Here is an 11018-nt window from a genome sequence, read left to right as displayed (position 1 = left end):
TTTAAAGTGTAAAAAAAGAATGTATTTTTATGTTAGAACAAAGCACTCCTAGGGGTTGTTGTCAGCAATATATCTTGCCAGATAATCACACGCAAGGTCCGTCCGACCAGCCTCTCCTTGAGGATATCTCCTTGGTCCCTGTACTGCTGCTGCCCCACAACTCTATTGTCTGGCCACTGCCTGTTGCGCTTCTTCTTCCCACGAGTCCTTGAAAACCTCTCCACGGCTGTCAGATATTGTGCAACAAGCAGGCTACCACAATAAAGGCCAGTAGATTTTATTGATCCATCTTGAGCTGGCATGTAAGCGCCCTCCATCGTCCTTTCAGTCAGCCAAATGCACATTTCACGGCCATCCTGTAACTGCTGAGGCGGTAGTTGAAAGCCAGCTTCTGCAGGTCAGTAACACTCCCTCCATAAGGCTTCATGAGCCAGGGCTTTACAGGGTAGGTTCAGACTCTTTGTGTCTCTTCACTTCCTAAGCAAAAATAACTGTGTAACTATATACAGTACAAAAATGTAAAAAACAAAAAAACAAAAAAAAAAAACAACTTTTTTTTCATTTGGTATCCAGTGTTCACTATCCACCCTTCACTGGCCTGTGGGCTCATCCCTGTTGAGTTCCACCCACAAAAGTTTTCTGTGAGGAGGGAGGAAAAAGGAAGAAGAGAAAGAGGAGGGGGGCTTGGTGCACAATTAAAAAATATGGACTTTTGCCACCCGACCCCCTACCCCACACACACATACACAAATGTGCGTGTGTGCACACAAGCTCAGTGGGACATATTACCTAAATAACACCCAGGACGCTGCATACCCTGGGTGTCGGGTCTGGCAGGCAATGTCCTGCTGCCCTTGGACTTGTGGCTCTGGAGTGGGATGTGATGATGAAGTTCAGGTTGCAGTATTGAAGGAAGTCATGTAACCACTCACTCCCTCCCCTCCAAAGTTTCAAACTACTTGCAGAAAACTTACCATTACTGCTGCTGCTGCCACTGGCAACGGGAGTCATGGCCACTGCATTGGCAGAAAACGGGGGGGTGCAGGGCTCGCAGCAGGTGGAGAATACTGAGGGGGCTGGAGGACAGGAGGGTACACGGGTGGGAGGGAGGACACAGACAATAGGTTCATAGATTCATAGATTCATAGATGTTAGGGTCGGAAGGGACCTCAATAGATCATTGAGTCCGACCCCCTGCATAAGCAGGAAAGAGTGCTGGGTCTAGATGACCCCAGCTAGATACTCATCTAACCTCCTCTTGAAGACCCCCAGGATAGGGGAGAGCACCACCTCCCTTGGGAGCCCGTTCCAGACCTTGGCCACTCGAACTGTGAAGAAGTTTTTCCTAATGTCCAATCTAAATCTGCTCTCTGCTAGCTTGTGGCCATTGTTTCTTGTAACCCCCGGGGGCGCCTTGGTGAATAAATACTCACCAATTCCCTTCTGTGCCCCCGTGATGAACTTAAAGGCAGCCACAAGGTCGCCTCTCAACCTTCTCTTGCGGAGGCTGAAAAGGTCCAGTTTCTCTAGTCTCTCCTCGTAGGGCTTGGTCTGCAGGCCCTTGACCATACGAGTTGCCCTTCTCTGGACCCTCTCCAGGTTATCCGCATCCTTCTTGAAGTGTGGCGCCCAGAACTGCACGCAGTACTCCAACTGCGGTCTGACTAGCGCCCTATAGAGGGGAAGTATCACCTCCCTGGACCTATTCGTCATGCATCTGCTGATGCACGATGAAGTGTCATTGGCTTTTCTGATGGCTTCGTCACACTGCCGACTCATGTTCATCTTGGAGTCCACTAGGACTCCAAGATCCCTTTCTACCTCTGTGCCACCCAGCAGGTCATTTCCTAGGCTGTAGGTGTGCTGGACATTTTTCCTCCCTTAGTGCAGCACTTTGCATTTCTCCTTGTTGAACTGCATTCTGTTGTTTTCTGCCCACTTGTCCAACCTATCCAGGTCTTCCTGCAGCTGTTCCCTGCCCTCCGGCGTGTCCACTTCTCCCCATAGCTTTGTGTCATCTGCAAACTTGGACAGAGTACATTTCACTCCCTCGTCCAAGTCACTGATGAAGACATTAAAGAGTATCGGTCCAAGGACCGAGCCCTGCGGGACCCCACTGCCCACACCCTTCCAGGTCGAGACCGACCCATCCACCACGACTCTTTGGGTGCGACCCTCTAGCCAATTCGCCACCCACCGGACTGTGTAGTCATCCACATCACAGCCTCTTAACTTGTTCACCAGTATGGGGTGGGATACCGTATCGAAGGCCTTCCTGAAGTCTAAGTATACGACATCCACCCCTCCTCCTGTGTCCAGGCGTTTTGTAACCTGGTCATAGAAAGAGACTAGATTGGTCAGGCACAATCTGCCTGCCACAAACCCGTGCTGGTTTCCCCTCAGCATAATTTGTCCTGCCGGGCTCTCACAAATGTGAGCCTTGATAATTTTTTCAAAGACTTTACCAAGGATGGAGGTGAGACTGACTGGCCTATAGTTGCCCGGGTCCTCCTTCCTCCCCTTTTTGAAAATGGGGACCACGTTAGCCCTTTTCCAGTCCTCCGGGACTTGGCCCGTGTGCCACGAGCGTTCGAATATTCCCGCCAGTGGCTTTGCAATGATGTCGGCCAGTGCCTTCAGCACCCTCGGATGGAGCCCATCCGGGCCTGCCGACTTAAAGGCATCCAGTTCTTCCAAGTGACTCTGCACCACCTCAGGATCTACGTATGGAAGTCTGGCACCTTGCTGCTGCCTCTCTACAACCCCAGTGAGAGACTTGTCGTGCCCCTCACTTAGGATGGCAGGGGGGCGCCAACAATTAAGAGGGGGTAGAAAATTATGCTATTGCTATTGCTCTCCCCCATTCTTTCTATAAAAAAAATAAGAATAAAATAATTGGTTGGTCTGGTCAACCAAGCAAACATGTCCTGACCTGACTGCAGAGGAAGGAGGGGTGAGGAGTGAAGGAGGGTAAAAAAGAACACATAGCACTGCCTACTGGCTAGAGGCTGGAATGCAGTGGCCTCACGTGACAAAGGGGACTAATTACAAGTCTTTGGAGTCTCTGGCTGTTTGCATGAACAAAATCCACACTTGGAGCAGCATAACAGGAAAGCAACACAATTTAAAACATCTCTGAGTAGTGTTAGTTTAAGAAGCTAAATGGACTTTAAAGTGGTGGGAAATCCTGGGTTATGCAAACACAAATGCAGTTGCATCGACATAAATACGAAATTTAGTTTAATCTACACACGCCTACTAGGAACAGTCTAGCTCCATCTTCTTTCGAACCTACTTTCAGGTAGTTGAAAGCCGCTATTAAATCCCCTCAGTCTTCTTTTCTCCAAACTAAATAAGCCCGGTTCCCTTAGCCTCTCCTCGTAAGTCATATGCCTCAGCCCCGAACCATTTTTGTTGCCCTCCTCTGGACTCTCCAACTTGTCCACATCCTTTCTGTAGTGGGGGGCCCCAAAACTGAACACAGCACTCTACATGTGGCCTCACCAATGCTGGATAGAGGGGAATAATCACTTCCCTTGATCTGCTGGCAACACACCTACCAATGCAGCCTAGTATGGTGTTAGCCTTCTTGGCAACAAGGAGACACTGTTGGCTCATATTCAGGTTATTGTCCACTGTAAGCTCTGGGTTCTTTTCTGCAGAACTGCTGCCCAGCCAGTCAGCCCCCAGCCTGTACTGGTGCATGGGATTGTTCCATCCTAAGTGCAGGATTTTGAACTTGTCCTTGTTGAACCTCCTGAGATTTCTTTTTTTTCATAGATTTCATAGACATTAGGGCTGGAAGGGACCTCGGAAGATCATCGAGTCCAGCCCCCTGCCCAAAGGGCAGGAAGTCAGCTGGGGTCATAGGATCCCAGCAAGATAAGCATCCAGTTTGCTCTTGAAGGTGTTCAATGTAGGCGCTTGAACCACCTCCGGTGGCAGGCTGCTCCAGACCTTGGGGGCTCAGACAGTAAAGAAATTCTTCCTTATGTCCAGCCTGAAACGGTCTTGTAGTAGTTTATGACCGTTCGACCTAGTCATCATCCCTAGGGGCGCTCTGGTGAACAAACGTTCCCCCAGATACTGGTGGTCACCCTGATAAACTTATAGGTGGCCATCAGATCACCCCAGTCCTCCAATTTGTCTAGGTCACACTGAATACTAGCTTTACCCCCTCAGCATATTTACTACTCCCCCCAGATTGGTGTCATCTTCAGACGTGCTGAGGGTGAACTCTATGCCATCTTCCAGGTTATTGATTAAGACATTGAACAAAACCAGCCCCAGGACCAACCCCTGGGGCACTCCCTTGATACTGACTGCCAATTAGACATAGAGCCATTGATTACTACCCTCTGAGCCTGATGCTCCAGCCAGTTGTCTATCCATCTTACAGTCCCTTCATCCAGTCCATACTTCCTTAGCTTGCCTGTGAGAATGTTGTGGGAGACTGTATCAAAAGCCTTGCTAAAATCAACATATACCACATCCATTGGTCTCCCCGTATCCACAGAGCCAGTCATCTCATTGTAGAAGGCAATCAGGTTCATCAGGCATGACTTACCCTTGCTGACTGTTCCTAATCACCTTTTTCTCTTCCAAGTGCTTAGAAATGGATTCTTTGAGGATCTGCTCCATGATTTTTCCAGGGACTGAGATGAGACTATCTCATCTGTAGTTCCCTGGATCCTCCTTTTTCTCATATGGGCACTATGTTTGTGCTTTTCCAGTTATCCAGGACCTCTCCTGTTTGCCATGAATTTTCAAAGATTATGGACAGTGGCTCTGCAATCTCATCAGCCAACTCCCTCAGCACCCTTGGGTGCATCCCATCTGGCCCCATGACTGGCATTTCTAAATAGTCCCCCAAACTGTGCTACCTGGTGCAGTAGTTTGGGAGCGGATCTTGCCTGTGAAGACTGAGGCAAAAATGGCATTGAGCACTTCAGCCTTTTTCTGCATCCTCTGTCACAACATTGCCTCCCTCATTCAGTAAGTGACCCACGCTTTCCCTGATCCTCTTCTTGCTACCAACATACTTGTAGTTACCCTTCATATCCCTTGCTAGCTGCAACTCCAATCATGCTTTGGTCTTCCTGACTTCATTCTTGCATGCCTGAGCAATGCTCTTATACTCCACCGTAGTTGTTTGTCCAAGTTTCCACTTCTTATAAGCTTCCTTTTGGTGATTTAGTTTACTGAAGAGGTCCCTGCTAAGCTAAGCTTATCTTCTGCCATACTTGCTAGTTTTCCTGCATGTCGGGATGGTTTGTTCCTGGACTCTCAGTAAGGCTTCTTTAAAGTACAGCCAGCTCTCCTAGACTCCTCTCCTCCTCATACTGGCTTCCCAAGGGATTCAGAAACATGAATTTCCTTAGCAAGTCAAAGTCTGTTTTTCTGAAGTCCAAAGTCTATACTTTGCTGCTCTCCTTCCTTCCTTTCCTCAGGATCCTGAACTCAATCATCTTGTGGTCACTGCTACCCAAGTTGTCATCTACTACTACATTCCCCACCAATTCTTCCCTGTTTGTGATGTGACCAGCTGGTCAAGAGCACAGCCCCTAGTTGGCCTCTCCAGTACTTGCACCAGAAAGTTGTCCCTAGTATTCTCCAAAAACTACCTGTGCACCTGTGAATCATCTGTGCACTGCTGCATTGCCCTCCCAGCAGGTGTCAATGTGATTGAATTCCCCATGAGGAGAGGTTCCAGACAAACCACAGTCCAACCCCAACTCCTCAATGGTAGAACAGATGGAAGAAGGCTGCAGCAAGATTGAGATCTCCTGTCATCAAGGGTTCTCCCTTGCCACTGGGCTCAGATCTTCACCTTGTCAAGATGGTGGTTGCTGTTTCCATGCACCAGCTTCTTCACATTAAACAGTCACATGCAGACTTCTACCACAGTAAACAACACACTGTCCTATACCTTCCTCCAAGAGCCCTGTGGCTATGGAACAGTGGTGATGGAGAAAGTATTAGTGAATGGTGGTGAGTGGTGGTGTTTTCAATGCTGTGGAAAATAGAGAAAGGCCTTGTCTCCACTGGAAAGGGTCTATCAGTACAGATGTGCTATAGCTTTCCTAAAAAACCCTCCTAGGGGAGATGCAGCTTATTCTGGCATGTATATCATTTGCCAGTATAACATCAGTTCCCAGAACAATATGAACTAGATCGGCAAAAGAGTCCTTTGCTGGCTTTAGAAATAAAGTTAGACAAGGATTTATATGGGAATGGTTTGGATAAGGATGATCCTGCCTGAGCCAGGGTGTTGGACTAGCTGACCTCTGGAGGTCCCTTTCAGCCATACTTTTCTGTTATACTATGATAAGTGCACGTATATTAAGGCTTTTCCTGGAATAGCTATGCTGAAAAAAATGTATTTGTTTCTATCCTTCCCCAGACTCTCCTAACAGAAGTATGCTGGCAACATTTTAAGTGTAGGCCATGCCAAAGATACAATCCTTTCATGATGAGCATATTGTAAGGCAGGGTTTGGCAATTTACGAGCCACAGGTTGTATCTGGCCCATTAATCCATTGGATCTGGCCCGCAGATGTGAGATTTCTGTGGCATTTAGTGAAAGTGGGCTTTAGCTGTGGACAATTTTCCCCATGCTGCTGTGGGGAGACTTGCTGACTGTGGATGGATCCTACTGCCTGCCCCACCTCTTATCCAAAGGGAATCATTCTGACCTGTAGGTTGTCTGCTTTCTTTGCATGTTCAATTGCTCATTTTTACAAGAAGATGGCAAACATGACCGGGGGGGGGGGGGGGGGTTGTTTTGTTTTGGGCTTTTGGTGCGGGGGGTCCAGTTTGGAAACTGGGCCATGAGGTAAATTTTGCTCTTTTTCTCTGGCACTGAAATTGGAGCAGTTCTGTGGGACATCAGTGGGAACCAAATTTTAGGACGCTGCACAAGGAACACTTACTTCCTGTATAGGTTCAAGCCCATGTCAGTGAAGGTTTCCCATCCAGTCAGTTATGAGAATCAGTTGGGTCTTAGGACCAGAGGATCTAAGAAGATATATAATAATGCTTTCTTTATCCCATAAAAGGGCCCAGGGAAGCTATGGAAACTACTTGAACATGTAGCAATAGAGTAGCTTCCACAGATCAGCTCCACAACCTTGACCCTGAAGCATGCTCCTTTCCACTCTGCCTCTGAAGATTCCCCAGAAACCAGCTGAGTTACTTGATAAATCTATTTCTTGTTTAAGATCAGCTCAAAGTTCATTTCCAGGTCTAAACTTTCCCAGACTTCTGAAAAGTGAAGACCCAGATGTTTTGTTCACCCCATTATAGACAGAGGTAATGGAATAACAAGAAGGAACAGGGGACCAAAGGTATGAGGTAGGGCTGAAAGGTGCTGAATAAGACATAGCTTGACTTAATTTATTTGGATTCTTTTTCGTTGTGAGGCACCGTGGCTGAGGAGAAATTGCTGCTTGGCATACAAGATGGCAGTACTAAAGGAGGATAGCTCAGGAAGTTCATGTGGTCTTTGGATAGCTTCCAGAGATGTTTAGCAACATGGGAACAGAAGATGAGGCAGCAGGGTGTTGTGTGACAGCCAGCAACAGGAGGATCAGTGAGACAGATGGTACAGCGAGAGAAGGAGAAAAGGTTTGAAAAATAAAGAGAGAAGAAAATAGAAATATTGGTGAGTTGGAGTTGTTGAGGAAATCATCACCTGGAGATGCACCTGGGTCATCCCTTGGACTGCCAGGAGCAGATACTGCAATTGATAGCATGCCAGGGGATCAGTGTGCCAGCATAGTCCCACTGAAATGGTTGCTTGATGTGGATGTAACAGCTTGCTTACCTGCCTGCATGCTGTTTGCCAGTCAAGACCCAGATCTTGCAGCCAATATTCCTTGATATCACCCTGGAAAAATCACATTTAACAATTCCTCAGGCACCACAGGATATAGCAGCATATCTTGCAAAGCTGGATGTAAGTGTATAATTTGCTTCATCAGCGGGGTCACTTAATTAAGTTGTCTTGCAGGGAGCTGATTTAAACTTATATTAATAGTGAATGGAAATGACTCTTGCTTAATCATGAGTCTTTAATATAAATTCCATTTAACAGAGGAGTGCTTGATGGGCAGCAAATGGTAAGAGATATATAACTGTCAAGGTATTAAATTTTTGTGTTCCCTCTTTCAATGAAGAAATGGTGAATTTAGCCAATTTAAACCCAGTTTCTCCATCTGTAAAACAGGGGTAATAATATTTCCATTATAGACAATTCTTTATGATTCTTGACTGAAGTGTTAGGTAAGCACAGATATTATTCCAGTGGGTATATATTTGTAGCTTGGATTCTTCCTTATGGTATATTATGCATAGTTCTTAGAACAACCCTGAGTCATTTGAAGCAAGGTCATCTGAGTAGCCTAACCTCATAACCCAGTTTTCTACCAGGTTAGCAGGGTGGCAAAACAGACTGGCAGGGGTTAAAATGCTGGACAACCTTTGCAGCTGGAGTCCAGTTTCAGGGCTCAGCTGTTAGTTATCTGGAAGATGAGAGGAACTGAGGGAGAGGGGTTGTTAGACTCAAGATGGGAAGGAAGAGACTGCATAGTCTAGCTTCTACTAGAAAATCTGTGCCTATTTGTGTTCTGAAAAAGCCTCTTGTACTTTGTTCTCTTGTTTGTGCCCTGGAGAAGGAAATGTTCTAACAAACCCCAAAAACTAAATCTGGGAAAGGGCAAAGAGATTCTTATTCTGGTGCATAGAGAGCAATATTCCCTGCTGACTGGGAAGTTCACCCTGCAGACAAGGAGTGACTGACTGTAACCCTACAATCCCAGCTGTAACGTAGTAGAGGATAACACTAAAGAAATAGCCAGCATTACCATCAGAAATTCTAAGCCAAATCCTACACTCTCTACTCAGACTGCTTCCATTAGCTCCAGGGGAGCTTTGTCTAGTAAGGACTGTAAGATTTGCTCCATACTGTCTGTATTTTGGATATGTGTAGATGCTAAAGGGAAGCATAATTTCTTTTTTTTTTCTTATGAAGAGTAGTAGCAGTATATATATATATATATATATATATATATATATATATGTGTGTGTGTGTGTGTGTGTGTGTGTGTGTGTGTGTGTGTGTATATATATATATATATATACACACACACACATACACACATACACACAATAAAATAAAAAAATCCTAAATAGCTACAGAAATTAAATCCTTGCCCATTCTCCTGTCAAACTTTGTTCCTAAAGAGATTCACAGGGCTGACACCCTTCCTTTAATATGTGCTTGCATTTCTACCCAAAGATCTCCAGACAGATAATATATACACTGTAACTATGAGTCAGCCTTTACAGATAGTGACTAAAAAATGCAACTTTTGCCACCTGTCTAATGTCTGGTCTGGCTTCAGGTAGAGCTGATGGTGGCACATAAAATAAAGATAAATGTGAAATTCTTCCTGCCGAGTAGCTGTTTGCTTTGTCTGTAAGACTATAATAAATAATAAAGCTGTTGTCAAAGGTAGTAACAGCAGTAAAGTTAAACACAAGGCAATGTTTTTTCTGTTATTTAGCTTAGCCTGTGTCTTTCCCAGACCTGAAGAGAAGCACTTTTTGGGCTCAAAAGCTGGTCCAACATTTTTCCCAAAGATACTGTTGGTCCAATAAAAAAAGATCACAAAAAGACCCTTGTCCTACTACAGGAGTGTCTGATTTCAGCAGCCAGGAGCTGCACATCTCCTCCCCCTGCCGCTCCCATGCACTTGCCTCTGCCTTGTGGACTTCTCTGTCATGTGGCCTCCCCCACCACATGGGTGCCTCCTCCTAAATGCCCCACCCCCGAGTTTCCCTCACCACATGGGTTTCCATACACCTTCCCTGCCACCATATGGCCTCCCCCATGCCCACCCCCACCACATAATCTTCCCCACACTCCCCTGCTGCATGGGCTTCCCTGTTCCTGTCCTCCCCCAACTGTGTGACTTTCCAGCAACCACCCTATGTGTGTCCCACTGCCCTATGTGCTTCCCTGTACCCTTTCCCCTGCCCCTCCAGCTTTTCTGTCTGTCCTGTTGCATGAGGCACCTGTAGCTCCTGCTGCCATGCAGGACTGAATGTGCTTCAACTTTTCCTAGCAGGGGCGACGCATAGCGGGTGCACACAGGTGCACCTGCACCCCCTGCGGGCAGTCACCGCTCGCCATCTCGCTGTCGGCACTGCTGACGGCATATGAGGGCAGTCCATGATCACCCTTGGCCACCGCCACCACTGCCAGTGGCGTCTGCAGCTGATCGCCGACCTCTGATCGGCACTCACCACCCCCCACCACCAACAGTGCTGGCAGCGTCTGCAGGAGCTCCCTGCTCACCGCAGCTGGGCTCCTGCCACCACTTCCGCAGTCCTGCCGTTGCAGCAGTGCACCCCCAGCCACTGGGGGCACATGCCATTCATATTTCCTAGGGTCCTGGGAATTTCATTTATCCTTGCTGTTTCATGCAATTTCAATTAGACTTGGCTGTCATAGGGAGATGTTGTAAGAATGAATGAATTAACAGTATTGAAGTTCCTCTAGGGTGAAAAGTGCTATTGAACTTTTAACTCGAAGAAAAATAAGACATGAGTTAGGAGTCCACCTTGCACTTGGACATGGTAAGTCAGTATATCAATAGCCACCCTGAAGCAGGGAAAGTGTGAGGGTTTTAAATCCAGCTATTACAGACTGTTCTAGATTTACCCTGACAGAGTTATACTTGAAGCCAGTGGGACCAAACCTGTTTGGCAGTGGTGCCACAAATTAACACCCTGTGCCCTTCTTGAGTGCCACTCTGATCCCCTTTTCTTGCCCAATATGCTGCCTTGCTTTCTGCTTCCTGCCATGTGTTCCCTGTCAGATCTACTGCTTTGCTTTCTGCTTACTGTCCTATCTACCATTGTGCTGCAGGTCCCCTCCCCAGTCTCTGTTACAGAGGCTGTCTGTCCCTTCTACTTGCAGTATGTGCACCACAGGTTGTCTACCCCTGCCTTAA

The 11018-nt window shown here is 46.9% G+C and overlaps 1 long non-coding RNA gene across 1 annotated transcript in view; it reads right to left on the bottom strand.

Moving 5' to 3' along the window:
* Positions 1 to 11018, bottom strand: part of LOC109283635 (uncharacterized) — a 40145-nt gene continuing 29127 nt past the window's right edge. Inside the window, exons 2-3 of the long non-coding RNA XR_002090883.2 lie at positions 7826 to 7888; positions 1 to 477 (exon numbers count right to left, since the gene is read on the bottom strand). This is a non-coding gene — a long non-coding RNA (uncharacterized LOC109283635). The remainder of the gene's footprint in view (positions 478 to 7825; positions 7889 to 11018) is intronic.

Source organism: Alligator mississippiensis, chromosome 4 (assembly GCF_030867095.1).
Source record: "Alligator mississippiensis isolate rAllMis1 chromosome 4, rAllMis1, whole genome shotgun sequence".
NCBI lineage: Eukaryota > Metazoa > Chordata > Crocodylia > Alligatoridae > Alligator > Alligator mississippiensis.
Note: the sequence above shows the minus strand (reverse complement) of the source record. Positions and strands in the feature narration are given on the sequence as shown.